The 25,880-nt window shown below is 31.5% G+C and overlaps 1 protein-coding gene across 2 annotated transcripts in view; it reads right to left on the reverse strand.

The window, feature by feature from the left end:
* Positions 1-25,880, reverse strand: part of LOC124359273 — a 297,085-nt gene that overhangs the window by 47,711 nt on the left and 223,494 nt on the right. For both annotated transcript variants that reach the window (XM_046811889.1, XM_046811888.1), the window contains 2 exons: positions 19,681-19,711; positions 145-175 (listed from right to left, as the gene is read on the reverse strand). The gene's annotated coding sequence lies outside the window, so the exon portion shown is untranslated. The remainder of the gene's footprint in view (positions 1-144; positions 176-19,680; positions 19,712-25,880) is intronic.

A 25,880-nucleotide genomic window follows, 5' to 3' on the forward strand; every position in this document is an offset into this window, starting at 1 on the left:
TCACATATTTTTAGAAAATAGAATATGAAAGTTACTAACTGTTATAACTGATAAAAACAGTATGCATATATACGTCTAGTTAATACTAGTTCTAAACAAAGAGAGTACATAGAAGTATATTTAACATTTTCTACACTTTCTTACCTGGGGGCGATGCTTGAAGTCCCTCTACCACCTGAAAAATACGTTTATTACAATTATAAAAACTACACTTTTTAATATTTTTGTTTATACTAAGTTATCAATCTCAAAGATTTGTATAAGAATTTGTTTTGGACCTAGCATTCAACTAATCCTAATAAGAGCATTTATAGAAAAATTTATTTTTATTTGGTCCTGAACCGTAACTTAACTTAGTAACAACACCAAGTTTAAAACATTTTAATAAATCACGAATCAGAGTAAAGGCTCATTCATGGTTTATTAGGGTTGGAAAGAGTCGTCAGAACAACCGGTTTAATGATGTGTATGAGGAACATCGACAGAGAGAAGAAAACCATTACTGTACAGTCGCAATATCAATGAAATAATAATATCCATGACCCTAGTTTCACGTATAAGTGGCATAGTCATATGTTTCCGTGTGTCATGGAAGTTGCTGTAACTAGGTTAAAGAAAAAAAACATTCAGTTACAATTCTTTCCACGTGAGGGAAACATGATTTTTCCGGACATTTGCCATCGTTCAGTGAAACAAGAAATCAGTACTGAACAAGAATTTCACTGAACTATGGCAAATGTCCGGAAAAATCCTGTTTCCTTCACAATCCTTCCATCGTCAAAAATAACCTTCAAACAAAGAATCTTTCCACGTGTATGCAGCAGAAGTTTATTCAAGAATACTTATAATCCAGAGATTTGGCAAGGCATTCTTTTATTTTGTTTGCTCAGAATTATACTCAAAAAGACGTGGGTAAGTAGTAATGGTCAAAAATTTAGTATTAGTATCTACATTATTTAAGGAATAAATCTAATATAATCTCTGAGAGTTATTACCTACAGTGCTTGAAATATGGATATAATTTGATAATACATATTTGTTTTTTAAGTATCTAGGTTGAGATATGTATTCCTGGTGGCACGAACCTTTTACATTTTTGCAGTTAATCGTACAAGTACAATTAATTAATACTAATAATTCACCTTTAACTCTAAGGCCCTCAATACATTTCTCCAGACGTAGTTGAGGAAAACAGATTACATAATATGATATCTTGATAACGTGTGACTTATCATGCTGCGGGCTAAACGAGTGAGATAGGTGTTAAACTCATGAACGTAATATTAGTAAGAGACTGAATATAATATATCCTAAGATTTATGGAGTATTCTCCCAGCTCTATCGAGATTTGAGTGTTCTCCATCTCATTCTTACGAACTACGTTCAAGTTAACTTTTGGCTGGCGTTGTTACACAGGCGTTATTATCTCAAAGTCTGCATCCAGGGCGTCAGTTGGCTAAAACATTCACGCGACTTGAAATACCGTAAATATACAGGGTGTAAAAAAAGGTTTGGCTGGCTAATTATTTTCAAATTCTGTGTGTGGTTTTAAACTAAAAGTGAAGAATAACTCTTTCCAATTTCTACGTCGTTTGGTCGCTAGCCGCTATTTTGTATTTTTATTAACAAATTATTATCTGTAAAACTGGGAAAGCTAAAGAAACCAAATTTGACACATAGATTTAAATAGGTAGAGAAAAATAAAACAATATAATTGTGCTATTTTCTTAAAATTAACTAATGGAGTCGTTAAAAATTTTTAAAGTAAAAAAAAAAAAACAGTATAAATATAAAAATGTACTTGAAACCAACTATTTGGGGAATTTTATAGCAATTCGAACAGTACTAGTTTCAAAGAAATCCGTTAAGGCATAAGCGATCACAACGACTTTAAAAGTAGACTTGCACAAGGTGTGAGCAGCAAACATTTTGTCTTGTGATAAGTATCAGCTGTTTTACATTGGTTATACAAATTTTAAAAGACACCAACTATTTTACAATTCTTATAACAATTCCAACGGTAATTTTTTCTTTTTCTGCTTTACAAATGTGCCTGTCCCTGAAGCTGTGTTTTTGATTAGACAAAAACTTACTAATGCTGTAAACAATAACTGATGATGCGCTTAACCGGCGAAACCACTTTTAAAATAAATTAAAATTGTGGGAGAAATAAAAATGCCTTTTATAATTAAAAAATTTACTTTTCCCATCGAAATCCATCAACGCATAAGCGAGCACGACCACTAAGATTCGCTTGCACAAGCCGGCAGCGCCAAACATGTCATAGTTGAGCGTTATCAGTTGTTTGTTGCTCCAGGCCTCTACAAGAGTATCTTTAAAGTGGTCGTGCTCGCTTATGCAATGACGGATTTCGTTGAAATTAAACCGTTAGAGTTGTAATAAAATTCTCCAAATAGTTGGTGTCTAGTACATGTTTTATAAATATACTGGTTTTTTGTTATTTAACTCTTTCAACAGACGCCATTTGTTAGTATTACAGAAAATGACACATCTTTTAATTGTCCTCTGACGTATTAAAACGTATGTGCCAAATTTGGTTTCTTTAGATTTACTAGTTTTAGAGACGATAATTAAAAAACCGATTTTTTTAACTTTAAAAAATTGGTGGCTTGCGGCTAAACGAAGTAGAAATTTGAAAACAATCATTGTTCATTTTTAGCTTGGTATCATACATAAAACCTGAAAATGCATAGCCAGCTCAACCTTTTTTGTACACCCTATACATCTGATGATTAATTTTATTTCAGCAGTTTCCAATTTTTATTAATGGATTGATATTATTTCTTTGTCTTCAATTGCTACTGCAGCTGAATATTTTAATTGAATAACTAGAGAATTTATACCGCGATAACGTACCAATGAAAAGGGAAAACCTTTCAAGTGCTGCTGTTCATCAGATGGAATCGTCATATATCATTAAATGTGATGATTACCTTCTAATTGGAAGTTGCCGATGAATTCTCTAATTATCTTTCATTACACGATGAATGTAACAGAGTGTATCCTGAACTGTTAAGTCCAGCGCTATGCTGATAATAGAAGTGACAGACCGTTATACGAGTATATGGGCTCGTTTAATTTCTGCGATTAGTGAGCTGAAATCAGTCACAGACCACCGAACAGGGTGGCGCTGCGGTAGTTATATTTCATCGCAAAACGAATCCTACTTTCTTTTTTATCACGATTGACTTAAAAAGTTGGAGAGGAAGCACATTGTGCTCAACTTTGGTATTTTCATAGATAGTCAGAGTTGATCTTGTTAAAAGATTATTGATATTTTTGTCGATTTTCCTAATTTGAATGGGACGAGTTTCTTCGTTGGAATGGGAGTAAAACTATGGTTACGGGTGTAAGTCCGGATTTGCATATATTAAACTATGAAATTCCATACTTTGCTTTTTCCAAATTACCAACCTACTCTCAGTCTAAAAATGTAAACTATCAAATTTGTCATACATTATTCGTTACGCAGTTGTTGTTGGTTGTAAGAAAACAGATATTATAGAGATCAATACTTCTTAATATCAACAAATCTTTAATATATATGAGTTAAGGAGAGCAAACACTAATCAAACATATTTTTTTTAAATTGGATTAAATTACAATCAGTATTGGAATTTCGATAGATGAAACATTCTAACTTGGAGGGTGTATACTTTTACGTAAATAGATTCTATTTTTACTAATGTTTACCAACGGCCTAGTTCTTTTCCACTCCCCCAACACATAAAGAGATTCAATTCAAAGTTTGGCCATATATAATTTCTGAATGATAATTCACCTATACTTATATAAATAAAAAAACTAAATTATCAGTTAATGATCTATGTCTATGTAGTTAGTACTTTCTTGACTCAAAAAGTTGAACATTTTTCAATCCCTTTGCCATTTATGTGAGGAATGGTAAAACCTGGAAGTCCGTGTGAAATAGGTTTCTTCAAAATCCCAAATCGGTATTTTAGTAAATACAAACCGTATTCATATCTTTATTATAAAAGGGGTGAAGATTATTATTTTGTACTTAACCACTTCTTTCTAAATGAAAACACAACATTGCGATATTTGTATTGAATTTGTAATCGGCGTTATGACGCCGATTACAAATTCAAGTTATATATGGATAAGCATGTTCAGAAAATTTACATTAATTTAAAGGTGACTAGTGTAATATTTTGGATATCCATATTCTTTCCTGTTTATTAATTGTTATCATCCAACCACTTGTCTTTCACTCCCCTGAATGAAAAAAACGTAACATTATACAATTTTGGTAGTTAGCTTTAATTAATTAATCGGTGGGGTAGATTCAGTTGAATTGCTGACTTAAATTCTAGAATGTCTTAAATTGTTGTACCCTAAAATGTGAGAGGGAATATGACATTAATGAAACAGATACTAACAATCTAGGTTAGAGAACAACATTTTCACGTAAAGAACTACAAAAATGAATGTAGGTTCAAACCAAATATACTCATTGTTTACTCTAGAACATATCTAAATAATAATTTTGGTAAATAAGCGTAGCCTACGTACATAGGGTAGTTTAAAACATTTTCACGTAAAGAATACAAAAATGAATCTAGGTTATAGAACATATCTAAATAATAATTTTGGTACATATGGTAGTTTAAAACATTTTTACGTAAAGAACTACAAAAATGAATCTAGGTTATAGAACATATCTAAATAATAATTTTGGTAAATAAGCGTACGTACATATGGTAGTTTAAAACATTTTCACGTAAAGAACTACAAAAATATATCTAGGTTAGAGAAAATATCTAAATAATAATTTTGGTAAATTAGCGTACGTACATAGGGTACATTAAAACATTTTCACGTAAAGAACTACAAAAATTTATCTAGGTTATAGAACATATATAAATAATAATTTTGGTAAATAAGTGTACGTACATAGGGTAGTTTAAAACATTTTCACGTAAAGAACTACAAAAATGTATCTAGGTTATAGAACATATATAAATAATAATTTTGGTAAATAAGTGTACGTAGCCTACATAGGGTAGTTTAAAAATGTTCACGTAAAGAACTACAAAAATGTATCTACTAATAAAAAACACCCGTCTTACTAAATCATTTAAAATAAATAAGTTAGAGCAGTATTTATTGCTAACTAACAGTTAAACATTTGTAATTATAATTTATAAATAGTGGAAATCAAGCGCATGTGCTTCTAATACGTAGATGGTAATTAAGAAGACGTTGGTAAAATACGAACAATTAATGACGAATTAACATAAAAGCTGAGGTCCGTGTACTATTCGAAGAAAATTAGGTTTCTATGTTTTAAGTTTTTCCTTTTACTTGACAAAGGAGGTAAAATCTCATAAGAAGTTTATACCAATTAGGATCCACTTAAAATATCGTTAGAAGAACCCGTGTAACATTTTAATTAATTGACAACTAGCAACAGATGTAAAAATTATAAACTACTTAGGTGATTTACATTAATTACAATAATTGCTTTTTAATAGTTCAAATTTAAAAATATATAATAGTTATTGGGCTACCACGATTCACATAAGTTGTAAGTTTCTTGAAAACCGTTGATTCCAGCGATAAATAATGATGTTATTTTAATAAAGCTTACTCCACATCAAGGAATTTCATGAAAGAGATGAAGAAGAAACTTGATATGAAATTGAAGTAGAATAGTCATAGATTCAACTAGAAATATAGTGAAAAACAATATAGAGACAGAAGAACTTAACACATTTCATAGTCATCAACTGTCTGTATTCATGCCTCGGATGAGAGAAGCACTTGGCTGAAATTAAGCGCTGCTTCACAGTCTGCGAGAGTCCTGAATACTTCATGCTGCTTCAGACCAGTCTCAACAAGGTGGTGCTACTTTTATTTGTATTCTTTAACGTTTAAGAGTGCGCCACTTAAAATTAACACCCCCTATGTCAACAGTAGTCAACTGTGTAAGATACTTTACACAGATCACCAGAAAATATCGCTTTCTAAAAACGTTAAGGATTGATTTAGTTTGAATAATATTTTTTATTGAACATTAAATTTAATAAAATATTAAAAATAATATTGTTAATAGTTTACTATAGTTATAATTTTATTCACTAGACGCCCACGGTCGGCATCATGACGGTCACCATCGCCAAGGTTTCCCGGTTCGAATATTGTCGATAAATTGTTATTACCAATCAAATCAGGAAATAATTCTGCCTCATTGTGGAGGGATTTGTCCAGTCTACAACTTTTCGACCAAAACTGGCAGAACCTTTATAGTTCGGCGCTTTATCAAGAGTGACTGAAGAGGAGTAATATTTGGCGATTTTTAGATTTTTCGGCGCAAAAGCTTTCCAGAATTTTGTCTTTACATTGATTTATAACATAAAATATAGTTAAATCTTATATCTAGTCACCGTTTAGTTAGACTTAAATATGGTTTCCTTTACACAGGCTGCGACGTTTTCAATAAACTGACATAATATTAAATTTTCTTTCTTAATTATTTCTCTTATTAATCTTGATTTATACCGTTGAATGGTTGAGGTGTTTAAGTCTATTGCTTTGGTTTTGCAACCTTGTTCTGCTGCTACGGCTGATTTTTTTGTCTCCTGGTGTCGTTGCTTCATTGGAGACAGCCAGAAGTATATCTCGTACACAACAGAATCAGAATCCACGTCCTTCACTGGATTCTAAAAGTTCTTAAATTTTTGAGCTGGTTTGAATATTATATTGAATATTGAATTTATATTGTCTCTCCGTAAAATCCTCTCTACTTTGTCAGTGTTTCCTTGAATACAAGGCCTCCACGGTGGAGTCTAAGTATTGCAAGGTTTGGATTATGATATCCATTTCTCGACGTGGTTCAACTAAGTATCAACTGGAAGACAAAAATAAAACAATATTAATAAACTGACATAAAAACAGTAATGATTTAGGTATAAAGAAGACAAAACTAAAGGTGCACGAATTGTATTGAATCGGACTGGCTGAAATTGTAGAAAATTGCTGAGAGCCGTTGGCACAAATAAGGTGTCGTTTTACTGGCTTAAGGGAGAGTTGAATTTCCAATACCCTCTTTCCCGTATATTGGAAATCTTTGTTTCAATTTATTCGGAAATATCTGTACTCGCTCACCTGCTTACTCATAGTGGCTGGCTGGCTCTGTAAATCAAATCACATTTAAAATACTTTTATATACCAATTGATAGATCTTTACAAACTAAACGAGCATTTCGAAATTTAACAAGATAGCGTGATAGAATTCCCTGAAATTTTGTTATTATTATAGTCAGTTTTTTTGCAAATTTGTTTATTCTCTGATTTTGTCGTTTTAGTTATAGGTACCAATAAGATGAATGTAAAAATGTCCGCTAACTATCAGCCGAATTCTAGTGTGATATGAATCATTATCAAACTTTGTTTCCTGTTAGAAATGAAGCTTCATGCAAAATTTCAAGTCTACAGGTCAATTCCTTCTCGAGATATTCAAATAACGAACAAATTTATGGACAGATAGACTGATAGAGACCTCTTAGTCAATACATATTAATTTATTCTTGAAGTTAAAAGATCATTATGAATCAATAACTTTAACGGCACTCCCAAATACTCTAGTGTGATTTTTTATCCAATATGGCGTATAAAAATACATAATTGGATAATAAGTTTATTAATAATCATTGTATAGAATACAAACTCATTTTATAATGTTGTTGATTTAAGCTGCAACCAGATATCAGTTATATTTATAAATAAAACAGATAACGTGTGCCTATGTGATACGTACGATCGTATAAGGATTTAAAAATTAATTTTATAGAGTTATAGAACTCAACTCTGTGTTGTTAAAATAATTATAGTTTCATAAACATTCCAATGGACAGTTCTAACTGATAATTTATTATCTGTTGAAAACCACAATAAGTAGTTAAATGAGAGTAAATTAGTCCATCGCAGTTAAAATTAGTTCATAGTTCCCTGGCAATAAACGATGATTTAGTTAATACACATTTCATTACATGTAATAAAGATTTATCCAACAAAATAGTTTGCACTATTTGTAGGATTGGAGATCCAAAAAGGAAATTGTTATTCTCTATCTTTTTATTCAATATAGTAAATAAATATTAAAAAAATCGTTATTACAACTTTTGATATTTTATTTTAGTTTTCTTTATCACAGTTATTTCTTCATCAATTAACGTTATTTTATTTTTGTTTAGTGACAAAATACAATACAAGCGGTGGACATACGGTGACCTCACGTATGAGAAATTCTTTCATCATTGTGCCCGCTCGGCTTGGACCTATATCGTAGCCCATTATGGGTTATAATTCTTAATCTAGACCATGAGCTTAATGGGATGAATTAATAGAGATTTCACACAATGACCGCGCATGAGTTGGTTACCTTACTGCTAGAAGCATTCGTCCGTTAGTAATGAAACAAAGGAGTACGGTGTTAAGTTCGGATTTTTTTACTATCATTACCATGTCAGAGAGGGTTGGGTAGCTATAATATCTCAGTCTGAATAGGAGTTCCTAGAGATGTCCCTATCACACAAGCAACGCGGGGAGGAGATATATGGTTTGGAGGATGAAAGTTTTCTAAATGACCTCAAACATGGTTAAGTGATATTAGGGCATTAAGATTTTTAAGTGATATTTTTTCCGATAGAGCTCTTATCGGAAGCTACTGGATCTAGGGGTTATTACAGAGCTAGGTTATACGGAGCGTTATCTAAATGAAACTGTAGGGATATTTGGATGCTTAGGAAAATATTGCCGATGGAATACCGCTCTTTATGACATCATAAGCTTATAGACCTGAGACAGAAATGTGAATTTTGATAGTCTTTTGATAGAATTTTACAATATGGGTCACTGACTTCATATATATTGCTGTGCACGTAATGTTTTCTTCCCAATTATACTCTTCTAGAGACTTAAAACTTATAAGCCTTTTGGAGCCTGTCGATATAGGTCGTAGACATGCAGAGATATATTTCGCCTCCATATAAGATTTTACGAGGTTTGGAAAGCTGAATGTCCAGGCTAATATGGGAATTTATAAAGTTGACGAAATATGGTTAACTAAAGCATTAAATAACTAATATCTGGAAATTATTCCTAAAACAATTCATAAAATACTATTTATTATTAGAGTTTTTTAGACAATTTTTCAAATTACGAATATGGTGCGGAAATGACTTACTTCTACAATCTAACTGAATAATCATTTAGTTAAAATTTACACGTATTAAGTCAAAACTGACAAGTATACTTATCAGAACATTATAATGCTCTCGAGTAGAGATACGAATAAAGGGATACTACAATAAAATATAGTTAAAATAAAAGATGTAAGTTTTTCAATTATAGATTCAATTTGTAGTTAATAAGCTAACAATAAGTCATTTTATTAACTATTTTTCCAAACAAAATATTCGGGAGAGCTTTTCTTGCTTTCTATTACAAATACTTTATACCAAATTATTAGTGAATTAAAACATTTTGTACAACGAGAGCCTTGTTTTATAATACCACATTGGATACAAAATAATTTAAACATACAACATGATGAAATACGAGAATATAAATTTCAACAAAACCTACAAGAACAATAAAACCCAGCCGGTCACACAATGGACTGGTGGCACAAATTGAGAGGCGCCACGACACTATGAATATTTTATAGCGCCTCTCTCTTGAGATCATAAGAAGGGTTGGCTGTCCTTGTAACACAGTTTCTTCCATACCTTCGATCGAACCATTGTGTCACGAATTGAGAGGCATTACAACACTATAATATTTTATCGAGCCTCTCTCTTGAGATCATAAGAAGAGTTGGTTGTCCTTGTAACACAGTTTCTTCCATACCTTCGATCGAACAATGTACCGGTGTCACGAATTGAGAGGCATTACAACACTATAATATTTTATCGAGCCTCTCTCTTGAGATCATAAGAAGGGTTGGTTGTCCTTGTAACACAGTTTCTTCCATACCTTCGATCGAACAATTGTGTCACGAATTGAGAGGCATTACAACACTATAATATTTTATCGAGCCTCTCTCTTGAGATCATAAGAAGGGTTGGTTGTCCTTGTAACACAGTTTCTTCCATACCTTCGATCGAACCATTGTGTCACGAATTGAGAGGCATTACAACACTATAATATTTTATCGAGCCTCTCTCTTGAGATCATAAGAAGGGTTGGTTGTCCTTGTAACACAGTTTCTTCCATACCTTCGTAGAACAATGTACCGGTGTCACGAATTGAGAGGCATCACAACACTACAATATTTTATCGAGCCTCTCTCTTGAGGTCATAAGAAGGGTTAATTGTCCTTGTAACACAGTTTCTTCCATACCTTCGTAGAACAATGTACCGGTGTCACGAATTGAGAGGCATCACAACACTATGATTATTTTGTAGCCCCTCTTTTTATTTTTGAGATCATAAGGAGTGTAGGTTGTCTTTGCAACACAGTTTCTTCCATTCAAACAATGGACCGGTGTCACAAACCTTAGATATGCCACAACACTGTGAATATTTATTAAGTTTGTTTCTTGAGATCAAAAGGGTTTCTTTTTCCCTTCGAAGATAAATAGGTTTGTTATGTTTGAATTTATTTATCTTAAATATCAACAAAATAAAAACAAAATTCTTGTATAGTACAATATTAATATTTTTCAGTTCAGAGTTAGCTGTATTGAAAAAATCTCTGGTTTTTACCCCCTAAAAACAATGTTGAGTTTGAAACACTTTAAGCGCTTATTTGTGATCACAAATATAACTACGGAAGATGTTTCATTTTAAAGATAGAATTGATACACAATCTAAAGTTTTGAGATTTTTTTGAGTATTTATATTTTGAGCAACCAATGAATATTTTAAGATTATTTCTGGATAAACGTTAAAAACCTAAAAGGCGTTTAAATGCGTGTTAATCGTATCTATTATGTCTGCCTTTGTAGTTTTGTCATTCAAAATACACGATAATACACGATAGCGGTGTGACCTGTGTATGTACCAATAGTGTAATGCGGGTTAGACAGTGGTCATACACTGTTACAATAAAACATCTTTCCTTCCTTATTCTAAAAAAAGTAAGATAGTAAAACTGTTTGAAGTTTATTACTTTTATTATAAGGCTAAAACAATATAGTAGCCAGTAAAGCTGACTCTTAAAACGCGTTTGACAAAATCAGATAATTTATCAAAGATAATGGATCTGATAGAATGTAGTCTATCATCAGGGAAGCTGGCACTAAATACACACCAATCCCAAATGAAAATAAATTAGTACAGATGGCTATAAACTACCAGTACTTATAACCAATAAGCATCTGCGTTATTTATCGGAACCGATCCTGTCTTTTCAGCACTGGATACTGATTCCTTTGGGGCAATACTGTACGTTCAGGGCGTACTCGGTAGGACGTAGTTTTAATTTCCCATCCTATAATGTACAATCTGTAACAATTGAAGAAAAGTCAAGGAGAGCCTTCCAAAGCGCTCAAGCAGACAAGAATCACTGTCGAACAGTTAAAACTACTTTGGAAACAACACAGTTTTATATAGAAAACTTTAAAAACTATGTTGAATCGCCTACACACGCTCAAAACATAAAAACATGTTAATTTTATATTTTTATAGTCATGTTGTAACATAAAACATGTTATTCCATTCACTTTTATCATATAAAAGTGTAAAATTTCTTATTAATTGATATTCTTATAAATTAGCAGCTTTTCCGTACACCTGATTACAAGATGATTGAAATATACCACGTTATTGACACACGTATTAAGATCATTTCATCACCACGTATTTGTGATGAAATTGTATCAAAACTTCTATTTTTTTAATATCATTACCTTAATACCTAAAATGAAAGTCACTAAGTATTAAAATTTTTATAACGGTTAATTTCTAAAAGTTAATACATGAATCGTCGAGAGTTCGTAATGCCCAATATTCTTTGGGCGATTCTTTATATATACATATATTAGAGTCGATCTATATATTTCATCAAATATAAAATAAATGGGTTTTACTGTATTGCAAGCGAATAAATATGTGAATTTATAAAAAAAGTAATATGCAATTAACTTTATGAACATACATTTTTGTGTGTTGTTATTTACCGTTGAATATTAAAATATTTTACGATATAAACTAATACATATGTAAATGTAATACTGTAAGAAGGCAATCTTCATGCATTGGCAAGAGATGGACCTGAATTTTACAGATCTCCGTCGTAAACCCAATATACTGGATATTGGACGGGGAACATTTGCCAAATACTTCTCTTCATAATGCATAAGCAAACAAAAATGAATGTTTTATAGAATTTTTTTATAATGGTTTACATTTGAAATAAGCACACGATATGTAAATTTAATAACAAGACGGGTATGGACGAGTTTCATTATAAGGTTACTTACTATTTCTAGACATCGAGAGCAATGGGCGACATAGCAGATATATTTCTTTTATATCCTGCAGTAATTCAGTGTTGTACTGTTCCAACTCTGTGTGCTAGTTATTCGGAATATATTTACTCGTACGTTCATATCTTCTATTGAGCTCGTATCAGCAAATATATACGTGCCCTACAACACGTATAATAAATGTTGTAAACTGCTTAAAACCTAGGTTATTATTGTAAACAAACATATTATCGTATCTAATCTAAGTTACTTCACCTTTGGAATGTACTCATTTGAATAAGATGTTACTAAACACATGATAATGCTATGTCATAAAACCAACATTTTAAGTTAGTTTGTAAACTAGATTTTTTTATCAACACCAAGTGTAATGTAGGCCTGCATGTAGAGCGTATGCATTCAAATCCTAAAACTCGATATCTTTGAAAGTAATTATATATACCATTTTATATTTAATATATATAACGCAAAAAATAATCTGTAGGACCAATGCCTATGTCTTGCGCATATCAACACAATGCATGCGTGGTATCTTTCAGTAAGACATTCAGGTGCCCATCTTATTCCTTTACGTAGCATCTAATTTTTGTGGTGTGCATAGTTTTGATAAGAGGTGCCTTTTTTCTAGGTAGTACTCGTATTTCAATGTAAGGGGTTATTTTCCAATAAATTATTTTAGAATCGTCTTAGAGAAGTTGCCTTTGCGTCATCGTATTTCTATTGAATAGACCTTTAAAATAACATGTCACAAGATAGGGGTTGCAATTTGCAAATTTAAAGCTACCCCCTTCCAACCCACTTTGAAAAGAAGGGAGGAAAATATTTTATCCTCCAAAAAATCCACAAGTATTTTAATTAAGTAAGGTGAAGGTTGTACATTGAGATCTCAATCCATTTGAGATATCTACATGCGAATCAATTTAAAAAAAACAACGCAATTAACAATAACAAGTACAATTAACAGTTCAAAATACTAAAATCTTATTTTTACTAACTTAATAATCCTTCTACACCCCATTTCAACACATGTTCAACATTTCAATAAAAGATCAGTTTATTACATGTACATGTTTATTTTGTACATCATGTACCTATAACAATATTTATAAACTTTCAGACCATGTTTGATGTACGATTACAAGCATGTTAAACATATTTTTTCTCATATTATGTCATAATACGTATTTTCAATATAGTGTGGGTTTGAAAGAAATAGTTACATTTTATATATTTACTAGCAGTTGCCCGCGGCTTCGCACGCAATTTCCCGTTGAAAACAGTACACTATATTCACTTATTCTTTTTCTACCACATTCTAAACATTGATGAGATAATTGATAGTCGTTCCATCGTGAGCCTCTTGGACGCATTATGAAGATATGTACCATATTCCTGCCTCTATCTTTCGTGGTTTTTGCTAGGTGTTGATAAGTTATTCAGAACAATTAATGTATATGGATGAATCTCGGTAAACTAATTAGGTTATAAAGAATCAAATTCGGTCTGTTAAAATTAATTTTCTGTCTAAGATATTTCCAGTATTATTTAGGAGTGTGCCTTCAAGAGAAAATGTATCAAAGAAACCCAATTTCGATCATAAAGTGTCTTCTTTCGACTCTTCATTTATTTACCTTCCATGTAACCAAATTCGATTACCTTATGTGCAAACATTCACGGATTTTTACAATGAGGTTGTTTTCATAATAGCGTTTAATAGTATTTTCATTGCATTAGATAGTTTATTAATCATTGGTGCAATCTGAATTTAAAATTAGGCAATGACGTCTTCTATGCAACCTGCATTGCACTACTGATCAAGCACTTTACAATAAAAATTTTCTAAATTTTAAATGTAAACAAATGTTTCTGCCTCTTTGATGAACTTCAGCTGAAAGTATTAACAGCTGTTAAGTATCCGCTCGCTTTGTATTATGTGTCGTAGCGCAGTCTGTCGGATCCAATATAAAACACTCTAACATCAACAACGATTTATAATTATTAAACATTTAATTAATACATTTTATTCGTTTATATTCACGACATAAGCGAATAATTCAGATAATAACTATCCTATCTTCTAAGTTAGACTAAATTACGGATACATGTGAAATTTGATTGAAATTGGTTCAGTCGTTTTGGAGTTTATTGGCAACATACATCGTGACTCAAGATTTTTATATATATAGATTAATCGCTGTAAAACAAAACTAGAAGTTTCAGGTTTATCGAATTATTTAGAAGAACTTTAGTTTATCGTAAGTTTATGACATCTCATACAGTTTAAACCTCTAATCGTACAAAGTTATGAGAGTATAATAATAACATACCAACAACACAAGTGAACAAAATAACAACCGAACTTTCTGACTGATAGAAACCAAGTATGGTACAGTTGTATTTGTTACTAAGTCAATTACTATCTATGTCCAATAAAACATCTCGGTGTTTTATACTACTTTTTGTAATTTGAGTAAAATCAGTTAGTTCATTTTTATGGAGTGATCACTTAAATTATTTTATACGTTTAGAAACAAGTTTCACCCTTATAAATATTTTGTTATAATATTCAAAATGGTTTCAAATTAAAAGTTTTGAAAATACAGCAAAGGGTATGCATAAAATAACTGTATAACTAATTATGTATACACATGTTTCCAAGATATATAACAAATTTCAAGCTCTTGAATTAAAGTGAGAAAAAGTGCTTATACCAAATGCATCCTTTCCACTTGCCTCTTCTTTGTTAAAAAAATAAAAATTTGAAAACGTTTTGATATTATTGTACTTTGGTATATTATTAAAAATACATTATATTTAAAATTTGATATAATTTAAAGAAAATTTAAATATTTTACTATTGCCTCATTTCTTGTGATAGGTTGGAGGGTTCCCTCTTGAAGAACCATTTACGTAGCTTTAAATCTTTTTTAAAATTAACATTTTAAAATTATTTTATTGTGTATTTGATTTATTCTATACTTTATTATTATAATATAATTTGTCTTCTATATTTATTTAAGATTGTATTTTTTATGAGTATTTTGTATATTAACTGACGCTTTAGCTCGCGCATTGGTTTCGTTGAATTAGGCATACAAATTCCAAAACAGCCGAAATACTCTAACTAGATTATATTTTTTGATATTTTTGGTAATAGGTTTGATCATAATAAGATGAATATTCATGCCGTTAAAAACTGAACAACAACATGAACATTGTTGCCAATTTTATGTGCATGAACAATTGCTGTAACTCAACATCACGGTAGTAGAATTTCATCAGCCTATTTTGGCGCGGGCTGCTCTAATATTTATTTGCATAAGTAAAAAACCCCTTTAATCTGACGTCGGAAATCGTGACACAGTTGTGTTTATAAGTGTGTGAGAAAGGATTAATCCATCTATGGCTATGCAATTAAATTGCTAAGCAGAACTTTGTTGGTAAAGTAAAGTATAACGTTGTCATAAAAGTTTATTGAATGATTTTATTGTTATAATTAAATTGTAACTAAATTATGTAGGAAATACATGTATTATAATGTATTTTAGCATGAAATAAAATATTTAATTTAAATTAGCCATTGAGTGTATAATCAGGCAATTGTAAGAGGTACAGCACATTTATTCAAACTGGAGCTTAATATTTAGCGAAACTACAATTAATAAAATTAAAACTGCGTATGTAAGAAGGTATCAAGAAAGGAAATTAATATAAGTTGTTTTGAGGACCACACGAAGTATAATAGACAGCATACATTCTCGGTAAGCTGGGAGGAGGTTTAATGTAATTACATATACGTAGTAAAATTTTCTTTTTTTAAGTTGGTATAAATTACATACTTATTTCTATAATAATAATTTCTAATAATGTTTAGTAATACTTCCTTCTACCCACAGCCTATATTGTTCAAAAATGTTGTTATTATAAACTGAGCCCTTCGAATCACTGATTTCGGATAGTCGAATTGTGCATGAAGTTTCTTTTATATACAGGCAACATCGAGATTGATGATAGTGCATGTCACTTCATGATATTGGGCTGATGATTAGCTAACATATTTACATTGGTCTTATGCGCAACCATGCTGGTAACGAGACAACTGCATGCAACCTAAGCGAAGGTTGTTACGCGACACGAGGTGTAATCCTACCTTGGTAGTGCAAAAATGATTTATATCTACTCCTTGTTTTGAGAGACCGAATAAACACCAGTAATTCGCTTAACATGTGATAGATAAAACAATTTATTTAATGGTTACCATAGTCTTCTATAGATTTTATACAACAAACATTTGCTTGAAGCCTGATGAAGTTTGATATCCTGGTTACTTGGTTATAAGGTGTTCCTATAATTCCTTCATTACTTGCTCTATGGAATAAAACTAGGATTATCTGTTGAATTAACAAATTAAATTAAGTATCTTACAATAAAGTTTCCCACACAATTTCAATGGATGAGGAGTAAACTTACGTTTTCAGGAGTGAAATTTCACTTTGCAACATACCTGCTCGGGTATTTTATGAACATCTTGAGATTGAAGAAACAAATAGGATTAAAACTTTCCCACTTGCGCGAGACACACTTTGCTTCGTCAAGTCCGAAGTTCAGACATATTTAGAAAAGTTATGATGTAAAATAATTTCGCGGAGACATTTTTATAATCATGCATTATTCTTTGCACTCAAATAGGATAAATATTCCACGTAGAAAACATTGAATTTTAATAAACTCTTACTTACATGCATGTAGGAAAAAAAACTACAAAACAAATAACTTAAAATGGATGACGTAAATGTCATTGTAAACCATTGAAATGAGATAATTTTCAAATAATTAGAATTTTAGTACTCAGTTGAGTTCCAGTAATTTCCCACACATTAAACGAGATAAAGATTCGCGCAATTAAACATTATTAGCATGAGTAAGCAGTTTAATGGACCAATATTTTCTTATCTGTAATGTTTAACGAATTAAGAAGCGTCATAAAACATAAATTTAAAATGTGGTGTAACCTGTGAATAACCTGTTGGTTTATAATTTCTTCTATATTTATCATAAATATAAGGATTTAATAAACAGTAAGAATTTGAATATTGTTAGAGTCAACCTTATTCTAATCTAGAATTATACGTTTAATCCCCTCTCAAAGGGGAGAATACCACAGTAAAGCGCCAATTTGTGGGAATGTTTGCTGTTAAATTCCTCTTCTTGCTGCTACAAAGAGTAGTAAAATTATCGAATAGTCTCAGAACGTCTAATATTGAATTGTACCACAAGAAAGAATATCTTAAGAAGGAATCATATAGCGAGGAATATTATAACAAAAAATCACACAGCAAGGGATCGGAGGGAGAACCTTTTTTCGCGTAAATTCCTACGTATGAGATTCTTCGCTGTGGTATTCTTTATACATTCCTCGCTATATAATTCCTCGGTGGTCCCACGAGCCTACACACTGAGGGTTTCTTGCTTCGTTTTATTTATTTAACTAGTCTGTATTTTGACTTTGAAAGTCTTAAATCTCTTAAAACTATATTTGTTTCATACCATGAACGGTTTAGTTTCCTTTTAATTGAGGACATCGCTCTGTTTTATATGAAATATAAGGAAAGTGATATTTCATTAAAGAAATATGACAGTAATATAATGTTATGAGACGCCTTGTAAAAATACTCGTTTCTTGTAGTTGTATTTCGTATATACAGCTTAAACATTTCTCCAAATTTATATTTAAAACACCAGAAACATCCATATTTACTCTTGCAACGCTAAAAACTAAAAACTCGTATTTTGTTGTATAAAGATATGGCATATTAGAGCTGCGACTGTAACATCTAAAGAATTTAATCCAACCAAAATTAATTTGACCACAATCAGAAGAAAATCACAAAGGTCCTTTTTTGTATCTGTCAATTTAGACTCATCCAAATGTTATTGTGTCATAATAGCAAAGAAAATCACGAAACATATTTTAATTCTTTAGTCGAAATAATTCTTTTCGAAAGTGGCCGAAAAAGGGGTTAATTTGTTTCTCTAGAATTATATTTGCTTACACCTAATCTTACTCATTTTGAAAATAGTAATTTTTAGAGCCTGATGAATATTGATTCCAGTAATATATTAGCGTAATTAATTATATACATATAATCGATTACGCAAGTAGCGCAGGAGTCCATTGTATTAGCGCTGATGTTAGAGGTGGTTGTCCGTGAACACCGAGTTTGTACACTGGCTGTTTATCTTAGCAGGCGATCGCTTGCACACAATACCCTTGTTGAATAATGGGCAGGGTGTATTGGGTTAATATATAACATGACTCGGCTTTACTCGCTTTTGTCTGCAAAATTTAATTGCATTTAGTCTTCTTTGATATTTTGAGAGTTTATTTGATAGTTTTATAAAAATGTAATTGGAATTATTGACATGAAAAATAAAATGAATCGATAACATGATACAGGTAATGAACAAACAAGATAATTTAAATTTTTATACTTAGTATTGATTAAGATATAATTACAATTTTAATTTAAAAGTAAATCGATAAACTATGGAAGTCGTATTGTGCCTTTGTAGTTTGCAAAATTTCCTGCTGTATTTTGTTGGAAGGCATCGTTCAATTTATTTACTTGCTGCACACATTTTTTGTACATTGGAAAAATGTACAATGAGCTTAATAAACATAACATATATTAATAGGAGAAGAATTTAAAAAGGGTGCTGACTCAAATATTGTTAAGTAAATATTCCTCTAATTTGGACTCATTTAATAATTATTAAATATTCCTCTTCTGGCATCCTGCACCTCTACATCCCTAGTGGTCCTCTATATAAATATATTATTAATATATTCATATATATGTATATAGATAGATAGATATATTTGCGATAGATGCTAGAAGAATTTTATAATATCAGTTCCCATAGCCTCTACACTCTATGGACTCCATGCTTTGAAAAATCATTGTAAGGATTTATTTTGGATTCACTAGACACCCGTCAATCAGCCATACAAACCGTTTTGTTACGATGTCTTTTGATTTCCAAGATTTATTATTTCAGTATATGTATTTTTGTGCAATTCGTAAAATGGATTTAGATCATTGACTTTGATTTAATAACAATAATGATTACAACTCCAAGTATTGGCATAGTTATAAGAAAGTGTAAGTAAGGACTGTGTTAATTTGTTGGTTGTTATACTTACCAGTGAGTGATCTCCAAGTTTTTCAGGCCACCTAAAACCAAAACAAACGTTAGTTTGGGTATATTTTAGCAATTAATGTTATGATACGGTATACGACATTTCGCTATAATGAATTTGTTCATCGTAAAGTTTATTGCAATTTTCAATTGATTAGAGAATGGCCCTGAAGGAAATAATATGCATTGCGAATATAAGTAGTTACTTTAATTGAATAATGTATCGAAGCACATTTAATATTTTTACCGTATTTGAAACAAATATGAAGGCATTATGGGACTCAATAGCTAGTTATTAATCGACAACAATGAGACCCAACAATGATACTCATACTCACCAGTATGTTCTGAAATCCATTACGTAATTTTTAGAAATCCAAATTTACATACCACACCTTATTCTGAGCATGAACGAAAATCTACAAACTGAAAAAAGAAAGAAAACGGTACATTTTCGGAAATATACTTTACAGCGCGGTCCCACGGCTAGACCTAGGTGCTCTTACTATTGGTGTAACACAGCGCACTAGCGCAATAGGGTTGACTGGTCCTAATTATTTAGCTTTTTAATAAAAGTTAAAATAATCGAAAAAATAAGTTGTCTCCTTTTGTAGTATGTTAAGTGTTAATAAATATTAAACAAAACTAGCCAGAATTTTAAAGCGTGTTTTGCTATTCTAATATTGTTTTTCTTTGTATTGTGATTCTAATAGTTATATAGAATATATGTATATGTCTGTATGTGCATATATATATATATATATATATATATATATATATATATACAAACACACATATATAGAAATACAAAATTAATAGAAGGATACATGAAATAAAAAATTTTGTTTTCTTTTCTCTCTTATCATTTTTTAGTTTTTGTATTTATATTTATTACTGTTCTCTTACTATGCCATAAAGTTGCTGTAGCTTACTGCAGTTTGTTTCTTGTTAGTATAGTCTATTATTGTGACTTTTTTATAGATTTTAAAGTTACCCTTACATGGCATTAATATTTGAATTTCCTTTTGAGGAGTTTTATTAATAATCTAAATATTAGTTTAAATTTATAGTAAATCAATATTTAAATAAAAGTACTATAAGCACAGTTCATTATATAATTTTTGTTTCTTTACTGACAATTGTTGTTGCAAGTTTTAATGTATATAATTGTGTTGTAATATTAACAATTTTGTTACATCAAATTTTTTCCCATTTTTATTGATTTTACTTTTATGCACTATTGTAAATTGCCGAAAACCGCTGAAAGAATAAGTAAATAAACGATTATATACTTAAATGTGTATATCGTAAAAACAAATAGCATGGGATCTGGTTGATACTCGCTGTGTTACACTTGCACTGCACAGTATATCCTGGACTGAACCGAACATCTCGGTGTTCCCTGGCCATTAACGGTCCCTTTAGAGCTATTATTTAGGCGACCTTTGACCTGTGTGCTTTTGTTACGTTACCGCAACGTTTCAGGTGCACCTTTTATGCTGTGTATTTGTGTACTGCGGGACTAAATGCTTTTATTGTAATACCAAGAATCCATAACGGAACAATTCCAATGAATTCTAAAAGATATCATTTTTGGGCAGGATTGTAGCAAACAACGAGAGTTCATTCAGTTTTCACAAATGATCAATTTTTCTGAGCGAAATATTCATTGGTAATACGTATCATTGTATTTGTTGCAGTCTCTATGTTCAAAATTCTATCGCTACCGTATCAGTTTAATTACTAAAGGAAATTTAATTATTTATACTATACAGTTTTTTTTTAAATGGATAGGCTCTGTATAAACATTCCAAGACGTCCTATTTACTAAATACACATTTTTAATTCACTGAAAGTGTACAAATTATTGCTATCGTTGGAGGAAATCAATACAAAGCCTTAGTGTAAATGGTAAGATACTAAAACGAAAACAAGCAGCAATCTTCTTATGAGTGGAAACTAGTTTCGTTGTCATCATATAAGGTTTTTAGTAAATTTTAATCGCTAATCGTCATCGTGTTGGAAGGGCGCACAAATGGTACCGCTTAGTAGACCTCAATGAATCAATTAATAGAAACTGACATGACAATTAATGTTATTAATGTCTCTGTCACAGAGTTTTGTAATTATGCTAGTGTCAAGTTGATACTCTCAGTAACACCTCACAACTACGACACTCAGTTTTAATACAATAATAATTACAAATAGATTGTAATACAGAGGTTTGGAAAAAAAGCCTTTCTTAAAAGCACAGTAGAAGTATGTCACACCATGTGTTGTAAGAGGCGTGTTCGCTGAGGGTGACTGCAAAATTTCTAATCTATAGCTCATTTCATAAATATAAAATTACACACCATAGAACTCATGCAGCAACTTTTTGCAGCAAACTACGTATGACATCTTCCTCAACGTATATTTACAGTTTGTTCTCTAAATTGTGTTTTATATCAGAGTTTACATAATAAAAGTATACACAAGAAGTCATTATAAAATCATGTATTCGTCCATTGAGCTTGTTTACAAAATTATTTATTCCCGCTGCCATCAGGGTTACCCATACGATCAATGTAAAAATATTTGATAACGCTTAACCAAATTCTAGGAAGTGACATACATCATCGTCGAACTTAGTGTTCCTCGTATAAAAATGAAGCTTCGTGCAGAATTTCAAGCATATCCATCAGTTCCTTTTCGAGATGTCGAGCGGGAAAATAGACGGATAGACATATAACAATTAAATTTTTCTGACTCAGCAGTGATAGGTTTCGCTTAAGCTCAGCCAAGAAGGGATTATAGTAAAATTAAGGTATTAAATTAGGTATGACTATATTAAAGGTAGTAGACAATTTTTAGTTAACACACATCATATTAAAAGAGCATGTTATTTACTTAGAACTCATAAATGACATCTCAGCACAAAATTCAGTTAAGGTACATCTATTTGTAAAGGTAATATTGTTATCGATTTTAGTCGAATGGACCGTAAAAAATGGACACATTTATTTCTAAAGATTACACACAAATACTGAAAAATAATTTTATTTTACAGAGAAATGAAAAGCGTCTATAGCCATACTCAAAGAGCTAAACGGTAAATGTAATTTTAATCAAAACATCAGATGAATGGTGTACACGAATTACCCTGGAGAAATACAGCTAGACAAGCGGATATTTGACGATGTAGAAATTAAATTTCTTTCACTACAGTTTTTTATTGATACAACTATATTTTATAAATATATACAGAATTACTTAAAGGTAAGGACAAAAAATGAGTTCAGTTCCAAGCTGTACGTAATATTGTAATGGCAGTGGCTGGAAAGCAGCTTGTAACAGGAAATGTCTGACGTCAACAATACTCAGTGTGATGATGATATATCACCGGACTAACTCATCCAACCCCTTTACTCTTCTCCTACGTACAATTGTCATTTTGTGCAAAAAATACACTGCTTGTAGTAACACATTGTGTATAAGCTGTAAGTAATACATATCAGCTTGTAACAACATGTGTGACGTTAACAATACACTGTGTAATGATGAATATCATCTAACTAACATCCATTCCTGTTACTCTCCTCATATGTACATTTGTCATCTTGTGCACCTAAATCACCTCTTGTAGTAACACTGTACAAATTGTAAGTAATACATAGCAGCTTGTAACAACATGTGTGACGTTAACAATACACTGTGTAATGATGAATATCATCTAACTAACATCCATTCCTGTTACTCTCCTCATATGTACATTTGTCATCTTGTGCACCTAAATCACCTCTTGTAGTAACACTGTACAAATTGTAAGTAATACATAGCAGCTTGTAACAACATGTGTGACGTTAACAATACACTGTGTAATGATGAATATCATCTAACTAACATCCATTCCTGTTACTCTCCTCATATGTACATTTGTCATCTTGTGCACCTAAATCACCTCTCGTAGTAACACTGTACAAATTGTAAGTAATACATAGCAGCTTGTAACAACATGTGTGACGTTAACAATACTCTCTGTAATGATGAATATCATCTAACTAACATCCATTCCTGTTACTCTCCTCATATGTACATTTGTCATCTTGTGCACCTAAATCACCTCTCGTAGTAACACTGTACAAATTGTAAGTAATACATAGCAGCTTGTAACAACATGTGTGACGTTAACAATACTCTCTGTAATGATGAATATCATCTAACTAACATCCATTCCTGTTACTCTCCTCATATGTACATTTGTCATCTTGTGCACCTAAATCACCTCTTGTAGTAACACTGTACAAATTGTAAGTAATACATAGCAGCTTGTAACAACATGTGTGACGTTAACAATACTCTCTGTAATGATGAATATCATCTAACTAACATCCATTCCTGTTACTCTCCTCATATGTACATTTGTCATCTTGTGCACCTAAATCACCTCTTGTAGTAACACTGTACAAATTGTAAGTAATACATAGCAGCTTGTAACAACATGTGTGACGTTAACAATACTCTCTGTAATGATGAATATCATCTAACTAACATCCATTCCTGTTACTCTCCTCATATGTACATTTGTCATCTTGTGCACCTAAATCACCTCTTGTAGTAACACTGTACAAATTGTAAGTAATACATAGCAGCTTGTAACAACATGTGTGACGTTAACAATGCTCTGTGTAATGATGAATATCATCTAACTAACATCCATTCCTGTTACTCTCCTCATATGTACATTTGTCATCTTGTGCACCTAAATCACCTCTTGTAGTAACACTGTACAAATTGTAAGTAATACATAGCAGCTTGTAACAACATGTGTGACGTTAACAATACTCTCTGTAATGATGAATATCATCTAACTAACATCCATTCCTGTTACTCTCCTCATATGTACATTTGTCATCTTGTGCACCTAAATCACCTCTCGTAGTAACACTGTACAAATTGTAAGTAATACATAGCAGCTTGTAACAACATGTGTGACGTTAACAATACTCTCTGTAATGATGAATATCATCTAACTAACATCCATTCCTGTTACTCTCCTCATATGTACATTTGTCATCTTGTGCACCTAAATCACCTCTTGTAGTAACATTGTACAAATTGTAAGTAATACATAGCAGCTTGTAACAACATGTGTGACGTTAACAATACACTGTGTAATGATGAATATCATCTAACTAACATCCATTCCTGTTACTCTCCTCATATGTACATTTGTCATCTTGTGCACCTAAATCACCTCTCGTAGTAACACTGTACAAATTGTAAGTAATACATAGCAGCTTGTAACAACATGTGTGACGTTAACAATACTCTCTGTAATGATGAATATCATCTAACTAACATCCATTGCTGTTACTCTCCTCATATGTACATTTGTCATCTTGTGCACCTAAATCACCTCTTGTAGTAACACTGTACAAATTGTAAGTAATACATAGCAGCTTGTAACAACATGTGTGACGTTAACAATACTCTCTGTAATGATGAATATCATCTAACTAACATCCATTCCTGTTACTCTCCTCATATGTACATTTGTCATCTTGTGCACCTAAATCACCTCTCGTAGTAACACTGTACAAATTGTAAGTAATACATAGCAGCTTGTAACAACATGTGTGACGTTAACAATACTCTCTGTAATGATGAATATCATCTAACTAACATCCATTCCTGTTACTCTCCTCATATGTACATTTGTCATCTTGTGCACCTAAATCACCTCTTGTAGTAACACTGTACAAATTGTAAGTAATACATAGCAGCTTGTAACAACATGTGTGACGTTAACAATACTCTCTGTAATGATGAATATCATCTAACTAACATCCATTCCTGTTACTCTCCTCATATGTACATTTGTCATCTTGTGCACCTAAATCACCTCTTGCAGTAACATTGTACAAATTTTAAGTAATACATAGCAGCTTGTAACAGAACATGTGTGACGTCAATAATGCTCTGTGTAGTGATGAATATCATCTAACTAACACCCATTCCTGTTACTCTCTTCATATGTACATTTGTCATCTTGTGCACCTAAATCACTTCTTGTAGTAACACATTGTGTCCAAACTGTAAGTAATACAGAGCAGCTTGTAACGACATGTGTGACGTCAACAATGCTCTGTGTAATGATCAATATCATCTAACTAAATTATCGATTCATGTTACTCTCCTCCTATGTCCGTTTGTCATTCTATG

Source organism: Homalodisca vitripennis, chromosome 4, assembly GCF_021130785.1.
Source record: "Homalodisca vitripennis isolate AUS2020 chromosome 4, UT_GWSS_2.1, whole genome shotgun sequence".
NCBI classification, from domain to species: domain Eukaryota; kingdom Metazoa; phylum Arthropoda; class Insecta; order Hemiptera; family Cicadellidae; genus Homalodisca; species Homalodisca vitripennis.